The following is a 12715-nucleotide window of genomic DNA, read 5'->3' on the forward strand; positions in this document are numbered from 1 at the left end:
AATTGCAGAGCGCCAAATTCAAAATATAGAAATAGTCAATATAAACATTCACAAAAATACAAGTGCTATACATCGGCTTAAAGATGAACTTCTTGTTAATCCAGCCGCTTTGTCACATTTCAAATAGGATTTACTGCGAAAGCCTACCATGCGATTATCTGAGGACAGCGCCCCACTTACAAAAACATATTCCAACCAAGTAGACGAGTCACAAAAGTCATAAATAGCGATAACATGAATCACTTACCTTTGAACATCTTCATCTGGTTGCAGTCACAAGAGTCCCAGCTCCACAATAAAGGTTTGTTTTGTTCGAGAAAGTCCCTCTTTATATCCCAAAAACTCTGTTTTGTTGGCGCATTGTGTTCAGTAATACACTGGCTCAAAGGAGGTCAAAACATGCAGACGAATACATCCTAATAGTACCGGCAAAGTTTGTTGAAACATGTCAAACGATGTTCATAATTAATCCTCACGTTGTCAATTGTCTAAATAATACATTTTCAACCGGACAATTGCGTATTCAATAGAAATGAAAAACAACGAAGGGCGCGCACTCTGTCACGCGCGCAAACCAGTACTGCATGCTTCCTCAGTCCACTGACAGCAAGGTCTCATTCTTCTTCATTTTTCAGAAAACAAGTCTAAACCAATGTCTAAAGACTGTTGACATCTAGTGGTAGCCATAGGAACTGCAATCTGGATCCTAACCCATTAGAAACTCAATAGGCATTCAATTGAAAACTACCCACATCAAAAAAATCCCACCTCCTGGATAACTTTTCTTCAGGTTTTTGCCTGCCATATCAGTTCTGTTATACTCAGAGACATTATTTTAACAGTTTTGGAAACTGTAGAGTGTGTTCTATCCAAATCTACCATTTATATGCATATCCTAGTTTCTGGGCCTGAGTAACAGGCAGTTTACTTTGGGAACGTTTCTCATCCAGGCATCAAAAAACTGCCCCCAAGCATACATATCGAACTCCCTGTTCGAAGACTGACAATCACATGATTTCATTTAAGATTTTGCAGTGTGACAGGTTTTTGTGAGAGACAATTTTCATCAAAAGCAGCATTGGTTTGTTCGTTTCTGTGCGAGATTAGTACTGTAAAGCCACATTGGTACTTGTGCTGATTCACTGAGTAAAGGCGGCAGAGATTGCACACATAAAAACCATGACCACGACGTGAGTTGAACACGCAACCTTCTGATCTGGAGTCAGACGCGCTACCATTGCGCCACGAGGTCATTGACATTTAACATCTTTGGAGAGGATGCCTAGTTCAGATTTTAATGAGTGTATAATTTGGAATGGAGGCCTGGTTCTCTGGGGAAATGAACCATCTGACAATGCCACCACCATCAGCACGTGCCTCTGCCCGGCAGGTTAAGTGTCTGAAAATAAGCAGATGCAGAGCCCAGATAGCTCAGTCGGTAGAGCATCAGACTTTTAATCTGAGGGTCCAGGGTTCAAGTCCCTGTTTGGGCGTTGCTTTAATGTTTACCTTTTCTGGCGCAGGTGTTCTGCTAGCAACCCACCTCGACAACATCCGGTGAAATTGCAGAGCGCCAAATTCAAAATATAGAAATAGTCAATATAAACATTCACAAAAATACAAGTGCTATACATCGGCTTAAAGATGAACTTCTTGTTAATCCAGCCGCTTTGTCACATTTCAAATAGGATTTACTGCGAAAGCCTACCATGCGATTATCTGAGGACAGCGCCCTACTTACAAAAACATATTCCAACCAAGTAGACGAGTCACAAAAGTCATAAATAGCGATAAAATGAATCACTTACCTTTGAACATCTTCATCTGGTTGCAGTCACAAGAGTCCCAGCTCCACAATAAAGGTTTGTTTTGTTCGAGAAAGTCCCTCTTTATATCCCAAAAACTCTGTTTTGTTGGCGCATTGTGTTCAGTAATACACTGGCTCAAAGGAGGTCAAAACATGCAGACGAATACATCCTAATAGTACCGGCAAAGTTTGTTGAAACATGTCAAACGATGTTCATAATTAATCCTCACGTTGTCAATTGTCTAAATAATACATTTTCAACCGGACAATTGCGTATTCAATAGAAATGAAAAACAACGAAGGGCGCGCACTCTGTCACGCGCGCAAACCAGTACTGCATGCTTCCTCAGTCCACTGACAGCAAGGTCTCATTCTTCTTCATTTTTCAGAAAACAAGTCTAAACCAATGTCTAAAGACTGTTGACATCTAGTGGTAGCCATAGGAACTGCAATCTGGATCCTAACCCATTAGAAACTCAATAGGCATTCAATTGAAAACTACCCACATCAAAAAAATCCCACCTCCTGGATAACTTTTCTTCAGGTTTTTGCCTGCCATATCAGTTCTGTTATACTCAGAGACATTATTTTAACAGTTTTGGAAACTGTAGAGTGTGTTCTATCCAAATCTACCATTTATATGCATATCCTAGTTTCTGGGCCTGAGTAACAGGCAGTTTACTTTGGGAACGTTTCTCATCCAGGCATCAAAAAACTGCCCCCAAGCATACATATCGAACTCCCTGTTCGAAGACTGACAATCACATGATTTCATTTAAGATTTTGCAGTGTGACAGGTTTTTGTGAGAGACAATTTTCATCAAAAGCAGCATTGGTTTGTTCATTTCTGTGCGAGATTAGTACTGTAAAGCCACATTGGTACTTGTGCTGATTCACTGAGTAAAGGCGGCAGAGATTGCACACATAAAAACCATGACCACGACGTGAGTTGAACACGCAACCTTCTGATCTGGAGTCAGACGCGCTACCATTGCGCCACGAGGTCATTGACATTTAACATCTTTGGAGAGGATGCCTAGTTCAGATTTTAATGAGTGTATAATTTGGAATGGAGGCCTGGTTCTCTGGGGAAATGAACCATCTGACAATGCCACCACCATCAGCACGTGCCTCTGCCCGGCAGGTTAAGTGTCTGAAAATAAGCAGATGCAGAGCCCAGATAGCTCAGTCGGTAGAGCATCAGACTTTTAATCTGAGGGTCCAGGGTTCAAGTCCCTGTTTGGGCGTTGCTTTAATGTTTACCTTTTCTGGCGCAGGTGTTCTGCTAGCAACCCACCTCGACAACATCCGGTGAAATTGCAGAGCGCCAAATTCAAAATATAGAAATAGTCAATATAAACATTCACAAAAATACAAGTGCTATACATCGGCTTAAAGATGAACTTCTTGTTAATCCAGCCGCTTTGTCACATTTCAAATAGGATTTACTGCGAAAGCCTACCATGCGATTATCTGAGGACAGCGCCCCACTTACAAAAACATATTCCAACCAAGTAGACGAGTCACAAAAGTCATAAATAGCGATAAAATGAATCACTTACCTTTGAACATCTTCATCTGGTTGCAGTCACAAGAGTCCCAGCTCCACAATAAAGGTTTGTTTTGTTCGAGAAAGTCCCTCTTTATATCCCAAAAACTCTGTTTTGTTGGCGCATTGTGTTCAGTAATACACTGGCTCAAAGGAGGTCAAAACATGCAGACGAATACATCCTAATAGTACCGGCAAAGTTTGTTGAAACATGTCAAACGATGTTCATAATTAATCCTCACGTTGTCAATTGTCTAAATAATACATTTTCAACCGGACAATTGCGTATTCAATAGAAATGAAAAACAACGAAGGGCGCGCACTCTGTCACGCGCGCAAACCAGTACTGCATGCTTCCTCAGTCCACTGACAGCAAGGTCTCATTCTTCTTCATTTTTCAGAAAACAAGTCTAAACCAATGTCTAAAGACTGTTGACATCTAGTGGTAGCCATAGGAACTGCAATCTGGATCCTAACCCATTAGAAACTCAATAGGCATTCAATTGAAAACTACCCACATCAAAAAAATCCCACCTCCTGGATAACTTTTCTTCAGGTTTTTGCCTGCCATATCAGTTCTGTTATACTCAGAGACATTATTTTAACAGTTTTGGAAACTGTAGAGTGTGTTCTATCCAAATCTACCATTTATATGCATATCCTAGTTTCTGGGCCTGAGTAACAGGCAGTTTACTTTGGGAACGTTTCTCATCCAGGCATCAAAAAACTGCCCCCAAGCATACATATCGAACTCCCTGTTCGAAGACTGACAATCACATGATTTCATTTAAGATTTTGCAGTGTGACAGGTTTTTGTGAGAGACAATTTTCATCAAAAGCAGCATTGGTTTGTTCATTTCTGTGCGAGATTAGTACTGTAAAGCCACATTGGTACTTGTGCTGATTCACTGAGTAAAGGCGGCAGAGATTGCACACATAAAAACCATGACCACGACGTGAGTTGAACACGCAACCTTCTGATCTGGAGTCAGACGCGCTACCATTGCGCCACGAGGTCATTGACATTTAACATCTTTGGAGAGGATGCCTAGTTCAGATTTTAATGAGTGTATAATTTGGAATGGAGGCCTGGTTCTCTGGGGAAATGAACCATCTGACAATGCCACCACCATCAGCACGTGCCTCTGCCCGGCAGGTTAAGTGTCTGAAAATAAGCAGATGCAGAGCCCAGATAGCTCAGTCGGTAGAGCATCAGACTTTTAATCTGAGGGTCCAGGGTTCAAGTCCCTGTTTGGGCGTTGCTTTAATGTTTACCTTTTCTGGCGCAGGTGTTCTGCTAGCAACCCACCTCGACAACATCCGGTGAAATTGCAGAGCGCCAAATTCAAAATATAGAAATAGTCAATATAAACATTCACAAAAATACAAGTGCTATACATCGGCTTAAAGATGAACTTCTTGTTAATCCAGCCGCTTTGTCACATTTCAAATAGGATTTACTGCGAAAGCCTACCATGCGATTATCTGAGGACAGCGCCCCACTTACAAAAACATATTCCAACCAAGTAGACGAGTCACAAAAGTCATAAATAGCGATAAAATGAATCACTTACCTTTGAACATCTTCATCTGGTTGCAGTCACAAGAGTCCCAGCTCCACAATAAAGGTTTGTTTTGTTCGAGAAAGTCCCTCTTTATATCCCAAAAACTCTGTTTTGTTGGCGCATTGTGTTCAGTAATACACTGGCTCAAAGGAGGTCAAAACATGCAGACGAATACATCCTAATAGTACCGGCAAAGTTTGTTGAAACATGTCAAACGATGTTCATAATTAATCCTCACGTTGTCAATTGTCTAAATAATACATTTTCAACCGGACAATTGCGTATTCAATAGAAATGAAAAACAACGAAGGGCGCGCACTCTGTCACGCGCGCAAACCAGTACTGCATGCTTCCTCAGTCCACTGACAGCAAGGTCTCATTCTTCTTCATTTTTCAGAAAACAAGTCTAAACCAATGTCTAAAGACTGTTGACATCTAGTGGTAGCCATAGGAACTGCAATCTGGATCCTAACCCATTAGAAACTCAATAGGCATTCAATTGAAAACTACCCACATCAAAAAAATCCCACCTCCTGGATAACTTTTCTTCAGGTTTTTGCCTGCCATATCAGTTCTGTTATACTCAGAGACATTATTTTAACAGTTTTGGAAACTGTAGAGTGTGTTCTATCCAAATCTACCATTTATATGCATATCCTAGTGTCTGGGCCTGAGTAACAGGCAGTTTACTTTGGGAACGTTTCTCATCCAGGCATCAAAAAACTGCCCCCAAGCATACATATCGAACTCCCTGTTCGAAGACTGACAATCACATGATTTCATTTAAGATTTTGCAGTGTGACAGGTTTTTGTGAGAGACAATTTTCATCAAAAGCAGCATTGGTTTGTTCGTTTCTGTGCGAGATTAGTACTGTAAAGCCACATTGGTACTTGTGCTGATTCACTGAGTAAAGGCGGCAGAGATTGCACACATAAAAACCATGACCACAACGTGAGTTGAACACGCAAACTTCTGATCTGGAGTCAGACGCGCTACCATTGCGCCACGAGGTCATTGACATTTAACATCTTTGGAGAGGATGCCTAGTTCAGATTTTAATGAGTGTATAATTTGGAATGGAGGCCTGGTTCTCTGGGGAAATGAACCATCTGACAATGCCACCACCATCAGCACGTGCCTCTGCCCGGCAGGTTAAGTGTCTGAAAATAAGCAGATGCAGAGCCCAGATAGCTCAGTCGGTAGAGCATCAGACTTTTAATCTGAGGGTCCAGGGTTCAAGTCCCTGTTTGGGCGTTGCTTTAATGTTTACCTTTTCTGGCGCAGGTGTTCTGCTAGCAACCCACCTCGACAACATCCGGTGAAATTGCAGAGCGCCAAATTCAAAATATAGAAATAGTCAATATAAACATTCACAAAAATACAAGTGCTATACATCGGCTTAAAGATGAACTTCTTGTTAATCCAGCCGCTTTGTCACATTTCAAATAGGATTTACTGCGAAAGCCTACCATGCGATTATCTGAGGACAGCGCCCCACTTACAAAAACATATTCCAACCAAGTAGACGAGTCACAAAAGTCATAAATAGCGATAAAATGAATCACTTACCTTTGAACATCTTCATCTGGTTGCAGTCACAAGAGTCCCAGCTCCACAATAAAGGTTTGTTTTGTTCGAGAAAGTCCCTCTTTATATCCCAAAAACTCTGTTTTGTTGGCGCATTGTGTTCAGTAATACACTGGCTCAAAGGAGGTCAAAACATGCAGACGAATACATCCTAATAGTACCGGCAAAGTTTGTTGAAACATGTCAAACGATGTTCATAATTAATCCTCACGTTGTCAATTGTCTAAATAATACATTTTCAACCGGACAATTGCGTATTCAATAGAAATGAAAAACAACGAAGGGCGCGCACTCTGTCACGCGCGCAAACCAGTACTGCATGCTTCCTCAGTCCACTGACAGCAAGGTCTCATTCTTCTTCATTTTTCAGAAAACAAGTCTAAACCAATGTCTAAAGACTGTTGACATCTAGTGGTAGCCATAGGAACTGCAATCTGGATCCTAACCCATTAGAAACTCAATAGGCATTCAATTGAAAACTACCCACATCAAAAAAATCCCACCTCCTGGATAACTTTTCTTCAGGTTTTTGCCTGCCATATCAGTTCTGTTATACTCAGAGACATTATTTTAACAGTTTTGGAAACTGTAGAGTGTGTTCTATCCAAATCTACCATTTATATGCATATCCTAGTTTCTGGGCCTGAGTAACAGGCAGTTTACTTTGGGAACGTTTCTCATCCAGGCATCAAAAAACTGCCCCCAAGCATACATATCGAACTCCCTGTTCGAAGACTGACAATCACATGATTTCATTTAAGATTTTGCAGTGTGACAGGTTTTTGTGAGAGACAATTTTCATCAAAAGCAGCATTGGTTTGTTCGTTTCTGTGCGAGATTAGTACTGTAAAGCCACATTGGTACTTGTGCTGATTCACTGAGTAAAGGCGGCAGAGATTGCACACATAAAAACCATGACCACAACGTGAGTTGAACACGCAAACTTCTGATCTGGAGTCAGACGCGCTACCATTGCGCCACGAGGTCATTGACATTTAACATCTTTGGAGAGGATGCCTAGTTCAGATTTTAATGAGTGTATAATTTGGAATGGAGGCCTGGTTCTCTGGGGAAATGAACCATCTGACAATGCCACCACCATCAGCACGTGCCTCTGCCCGGCAGGTTAAGTGTCTGAAAATAAGCAGATGCAGAGCCCAGATAGCTCAGTCGGTAGAGCATCAGACTTTTAATCTGAGGGTCCAGGGTTCAAGTCCCTGTTTGGGCGTTGCTTTAATGTTTACCTTTTCTGGCGCAGGTGTTCTGCTAGCAACCCACCTCGACAACATCCGGTGAAATTGCAGAGCGCCAAATTCAAAATATAGAAATAGTCAATATAAACATTCACAAAAATACAAGTGCTATACATCGGCTTAAAGATGAACTTCTTGTTAATCCAGCCGCTTTGTCACATTTCAAATAGGATTTACTGCGAAAGCCTACCATGCGATTATCTGAGGACAGCGCCCCACTTACAAAAACATATTCCAACCAAGTAGACGAGTCACAAAAGTCATAAATAGCGATAAAATGAATCACTTACCTTTGAACATCTTCATCTGGTTGCAGTCACAAGAGTCCCAGCTCCACAATAAAGGTTTGTTTTGTTCGAGAAAGTCCCTCTTTATATCCCAAAAACTCTGTTTTGTTGGCGCATTGTGTTCAGTAATACACTGGCTCAAAGGAGGTCAAAACATGCAGACGAATACATCCTAATAGTACCGGCAAAGTTTGTTGAAACATGTCAAACGATGTTCATAATTAATCCTCACGTTGTCAATTGTCTAAATAATACATTTTCAACCGGACAATTGCGTATTCAATAGAAATGAAAAACAACGAAGGGCGCGCACTCTGTCACGCGCGCAAACCAGTACTGCATGCTTCCTCAGTCCACTGACAGCAAGGTCTCATTCTTCTTCATTTTTCAGAAAACAAGTCTAAACCAATGTCTAAAGACTGTTGACATCTAGTGGTAGCCATAGGAACTGCAATCTGGATCCTAACCCATTAGAAACTCAATAGGCATTCAATTGAAAACTACCCACATCAAAAAAATCCGACCTCCTGGATAACTTTTCTTCAGGTTTTTGCCTGCCATATCAGTTCTGTTATACTCAGAGACATTATTTTAACAGTTTTGGAAACTGTAGAGTGTGTTCTATCCAAATCTACCATTTATATGCATATCCTAGTTTCTGGGCCTGAGTAACAGGCAGTTTACTTTGGGAACGTTTCTCATCCAGGCATCAAAAAACTGCCCCCAAGCATACATATCGAACTCCCTGTTCGAAGACTGACAATCACATGATTTCATTTAAGATTTTGCAGTGTGACAGGTTTTTGTGAGAGACAATTTTCATCAAAAGCAGCACTGGTTTGTTCGTTTCTGTGCGAGATTAGTACTGTAAAGCCACATTGGTACTTGTGCTGATTCACTGAGTAAAGGCGGCAGAGATTGCACACATAAAAACCATGACCACGACGTGAGTTGAACACGCAACCTTCTGATCTGGAGTCAGACGCGCTACCATTGCGCCACGAGGTCATTGACATTTAACATCTTTGGAGAGGATGCCTAGTTCAGATTTTAATGAGTGTATAATTTGGAATGGAGGCCTGGTTCTCTGGGGAAATGAACCATCTGACAATGCCACCACCATCAGCACGTGCCTCTGCCCGGCAGGTTAAGTGTCTGAAAATAAGCAGATGCAGAGCCCAGATAGCTCAGTCGGTAGAGCATCAGACTTTTAATCTGAGGGTCCAGGGTTCAAGTCCCTGTTTGGGCGTTGCTTTAATGTTTACCTTTTCTGGCGCAGGTGTTCTGCTAGCAACCCACCTCGACAACATCCGGTGAAATTGCAGAGCGCCAAATTCAAAATATAGAAATAGTCAATATAAACATTCACAAAAATACAAGTGCTATACATCGGCTTAAAGATGAACTTCTTGTTAATCCAGCCGCTTTGTCACATTTCAAATAGGATTTACTGCGAAAGCCTACCATGCGATTATCTGAGGACAGCGCCCCACTTACAAAAACATATTCCAACCAAGTAGACGAGTCACAAAAGTCATAAATAGCGATAAAATGAATCACTTACCTTTGAACATCTTCATCTGGTTGCAGTCACAAGAGTCCCAGCTCCACAATAAAGGTTTGTTTTGTTCGAGAAAGTCCCTCTTTATATCCCAAAAACTCTGTTTTGTTGGCGCATTGTGTTCAGTAATACACTGGCTCAAAGGAGGTCAAAACATGCAGACGAATACATCCTAATAGTACCGGCAAAGTTTGTTGAAACATGTCAAACGATGTTCATAATTAATCCTCACGTTGTCAATTGTCTAAATAATACATTTTCAACCGGACAATTGCGTATTCAATAGAAATGAAAAACAACGAAGGGCGCGCACTCTGTCACGCGCGCAAACCAGTACTGCATGCTTCCTCAGTCCACTGACAGCAAGGTCTCATTCTTCTTCATTTTTCAGAAAACAAGTCTAAACCAATGTCTAAAGACTGTTGACATCTAGTGGTAGCCATAGGAACTGCAATCTGGATCCTAACCCATTAGAAACTCAATAGGCATTCAATTGAAAACTACCCACATCAAAAAAATCCCACCTCCTGGATAACTTTTCTTCAGGTTTTTGCCTGCCATATCAGTTCTGTTATACTCAGAGACATTATTTTAACAGTTTTGGAAACTGTAGAGTGTGTTCTATCCAAATCTACCATTTATATGCATATCCTAGTGTCTGGGCCTGAGTAACAGGCAGTTTACTTTGGGAACGTTTCTCATCCAGGCATCAAAAAACTGCCCCCAAGCATACATATCGAACTCCCTGTTCGAAGACTGACAATCACATGATTTCATTTAAGATTTTGCAGTGTGACAGGTTTTTGTGAGAGACAATTTTCATCAAAAGCAGCATTGGTTTGTTCGTTTCTGTGCGAGATTAGTACTGTAAAGCCACATTGGTACTTGTGCTGATTCACTGAGTAAAGGCGGCAGAGATTGCACACATAAAAACCATGACCACAACGTGAGTTGAACACGCAACCTTCTGATCTGGAGTCAGACGCGCTACCATTGCGCCACGAGGTCATTGACATTTAACATCTTTGGAGAGGATGCCTAGTTCAGATTTTAATGAGTGTATAATTTGGAATGGAGGCCTGGTTCTCTGGGGAAATGAACCATCTGACAATGCCACCACCATCAGCACGTGCCTCTGCCCGGCAGGTTAAGTGTCTGAAAATAAGCAAATGCAGAGCCCAGATAGCTCAGTCGGTAGAGCATCAGACTTTTAATCTGAGGGTCCAGGGTTCAAGTCCCTGTTTGGGCGTTGCTTTAATGTTTACCTTTTCTGGCGCAGGTGTTCTGCTAGCAACCCACCTCGACAACATCCGGTGAAATTGCAGAGCGCCAAATTCAAAATATAGAAATAGTCAATATAAACATTCACAAAAATACAAGTGCTATACATCGGCTTAAAGATGAACTTCTTGTTAATCCAGCCGCTTTGTCACATTTCAAATAGGATTTACTGCGAAAGCCTACCATGCGATTATCTGAGGACAGCGCCCCACTTACAAAAACATATTCCAACCAAGTAGACGAGTCACAAAAGTCATAAATAGCGATAAAATGAATCACTTACCTTTGAACATCTTCATCTGGTTGCAGTCACAAGAGTCCCAGCTCCACAATAAAGGTTTGTTTTGTTCGAGAAAGTCCCTCTTTATATCCCAAAAACTCTGTTTTGTTGGCGCATTGTGTTCAGTAATACACTGGCTCAAAGGAGGTCAAAACATGCAGACGAATACATCCTAATAGTACCGGCAAAGTTTGTTGAAACATGTCAAACGATGTTCATAATTAATCCTCACGTTGTCAATTGTCTAAATAATACATTTTCAACCGGACAATTGCGTATTCAATAGAAATGAAAAACAACGAAGGGCGCGCACTCTGTCACGCGCGCAAACCAGTACTGCATGCTTCCTCAGTCCACTGACAGCAAGGTCTCATTCTTCTTCATTTTTCAGAAAACAAGTCTAAACCAATGTCTAAAGACTGTTGACATCTAGTGGTAGCCATAGGAACTGCAATCTGGATCCTAACCCATTAGAAACTCAATAGGCATTCAATTGAAAACTACCCACATCAAAAAAATCCCACCTCCTGGATAACTTTTCTTCAGGTTTTTGCCTGCCATATCAGTTCTGTTATACTCAGAGACATTATTTTAACAGTTTTGGAAACTGTAGAGTGTGTTCTATCCAAATCTACCATTTATATGCATATCCTAGTTTCTGGGCCTGAGTAACAGGCAGTTTACTTTGGGAACGTTTCTCATCCAGGCATCAAAAAACTGCCCCCAAGCATACATATCGAACTCCCTGTTCGAAGACTGACAATCACATGATTTCATTTAAGATTTTGCAGTGTGACAGGTTTTTGTGAGAGACAATTTTCATCAAAAGCAGCACTGGTTTGTTCGTTTCTGTGCGAGATTAGTACTGTAAAGCCACATTGGTACTTGTGCTGATTCACTGAGTAAAGGCGGCAGAGATTGCACACATAAAAACCATGACCACGACGTGAGTTGAACACGCAACCTTCTGATCTGGAGTCAGACGCGCTACCATTGCGCCACGAGGTCATTGACATTTAACATCTTTGGAGAGGATGCCTAGTTCAGATTTTAATGAGTGTATAATTTGGAATGGAGGCCTGGTTCTCTGGGGAAATGAACCATCTGACAATGCCACCACCATCAGCACGTGCCTCTGCCCGGCAGGTTAAGTGTCTGAAAATAAGCAGATGCAGAGCCCAGATAGCTCAGTCGGTAGAGCATCAGACTTTTAATCTGAGGGTCCAGGGTTCAAGTCCCTGTTTGGGCGTTGCTTTAATGTTTACCTTTTCTGGCGCAGGTGTTCTGCTAGCAACCCACCTCGACAACATCCGGTGAAATTGCAGAGCGCCAAATTCAAAATATAGAAATAGTCAATATAAACATTCACAAAAATACAAGTGCTATACATCGGCTTAAAGATGAACTTCTTGTTAATCCAGCCGCTTTGTCACATTTCAAATAGGATTTACTGCGAAAGCCTACCATGCGATTATCTGAGGACAGCGCCCCACTTACAAAAACATATTCCAACCAAGTAGACGAGTCACAAAAGTCATAAATAG

The 12715-nt window shown here is 41.5% G+C and overlaps 16 non-coding genes across 16 annotated transcripts; 8 read left to right on the plus strand and 8 right to left on the minus strand.

The window, feature by feature from the left end:
* Positions 1-1180: 1180 nt before the first annotated feature.
* On the minus strand, positions 1181-1252 carry trnaw-cca. The gene has a single exon. It is a non-coding gene; the product is annotated as a tRNA-Trp (tRNA).
* Positions 1253-1420: 168 nt separating this feature from the next.
* On the plus strand, positions 1421-1493 carry trnak-uuu. Its single transcript has one exon. It is a non-coding gene; the product is annotated as a tRNA-Lys (tRNA).
* Positions 1494-2741: 1248 nt separating this feature from the next.
* Positions 2742-2813, minus strand: trnaw-cca. The gene has a single exon. It is a non-coding gene; the product is annotated as a tRNA-Trp (tRNA).
* A 168-nt stretch (positions 2814-2981) lies between these two features.
* Positions 2982-3054, plus strand: trnak-uuu. Its single transcript has one exon. It is a non-coding gene; the product is annotated as a tRNA-Lys (tRNA).
* A 1248-nt stretch (positions 3055-4302) lies between these two features.
* Positions 4303-4374, minus strand: trnaw-cca. Its single transcript has one exon. It is a non-coding gene; the product is annotated as a tRNA-Trp (tRNA).
* Positions 4375-4542: 168 nt separating this feature from the next.
* trnak-uuu lies at positions 4543-4615 on the plus strand. The gene has a single exon. It is a non-coding gene; the product is annotated as a tRNA-Lys (tRNA).
* Positions 4616-5863: 1248 nt separating this feature from the next.
* On the minus strand, positions 5864-5935 carry trnaw-cca. Its single transcript has one exon. It is a non-coding gene; the product is annotated as a tRNA-Trp (tRNA).
* A 168-nt stretch (positions 5936-6103) lies between these two features.
* On the plus strand, positions 6104-6176 carry trnak-uuu. Its single transcript has one exon. It is a non-coding gene; the product is annotated as a tRNA-Lys (tRNA).
* Positions 6177-7424: 1248 nt separating this feature from the next.
* trnaw-cca lies at positions 7425-7496 on the minus strand. The gene has a single exon. It is a non-coding gene; the product is annotated as a tRNA-Trp (tRNA).
* Positions 7497-7664: 168 nt separating this feature from the next.
* On the plus strand, positions 7665-7737 carry trnak-uuu. Its single transcript has one exon. It is a non-coding gene; the product is annotated as a tRNA-Lys (tRNA).
* A 1248-nt stretch (positions 7738-8985) lies between these two features.
* Positions 8986-9057, minus strand: trnaw-cca. Its single transcript has one exon. It is a non-coding gene; the product is annotated as a tRNA-Trp (tRNA).
* Positions 9058-9225: 168 nt separating this feature from the next.
* trnak-uuu lies at positions 9226-9298 on the plus strand. The gene has a single exon. It is a non-coding gene; the product is annotated as a tRNA-Lys (tRNA).
* A 1248-nt stretch (positions 9299-10546) lies between these two features.
* trnaw-cca lies at positions 10547-10618 on the minus strand. Its single transcript has one exon. It is a non-coding gene; the product is annotated as a tRNA-Trp (tRNA).
* A 168-nt stretch (positions 10619-10786) lies between these two features.
* On the plus strand, positions 10787-10859 carry trnak-uuu. Its single transcript has one exon. It is a non-coding gene; the product is annotated as a tRNA-Lys (tRNA).
* A 1248-nt stretch (positions 10860-12107) lies between these two features.
* On the minus strand, positions 12108-12179 carry trnaw-cca. Its single transcript has one exon. It is a non-coding gene; the product is annotated as a tRNA-Trp (tRNA).
* Positions 12180-12347: 168 nt separating this feature from the next.
* On the plus strand, positions 12348-12420 carry trnak-uuu. The gene has a single exon. It is a non-coding gene; the product is annotated as a tRNA-Lys (tRNA).
* The last annotated feature ends 295 nt before the right edge of the window (positions 12421-12715 follow it).

The sequence above is a fragment of the Oncorhynchus mykiss genome, chromosome 28 (genome assembly GCF_013265735.2).
Source record: "Oncorhynchus mykiss isolate Arlee chromosome 28, USDA_OmykA_1.1, whole genome shotgun sequence".
In the NCBI taxonomy this organism is placed as follows: Eukaryota; Metazoa; Chordata; class Actinopteri; order Salmoniformes; family Salmonidae; genus Oncorhynchus; species Oncorhynchus mykiss.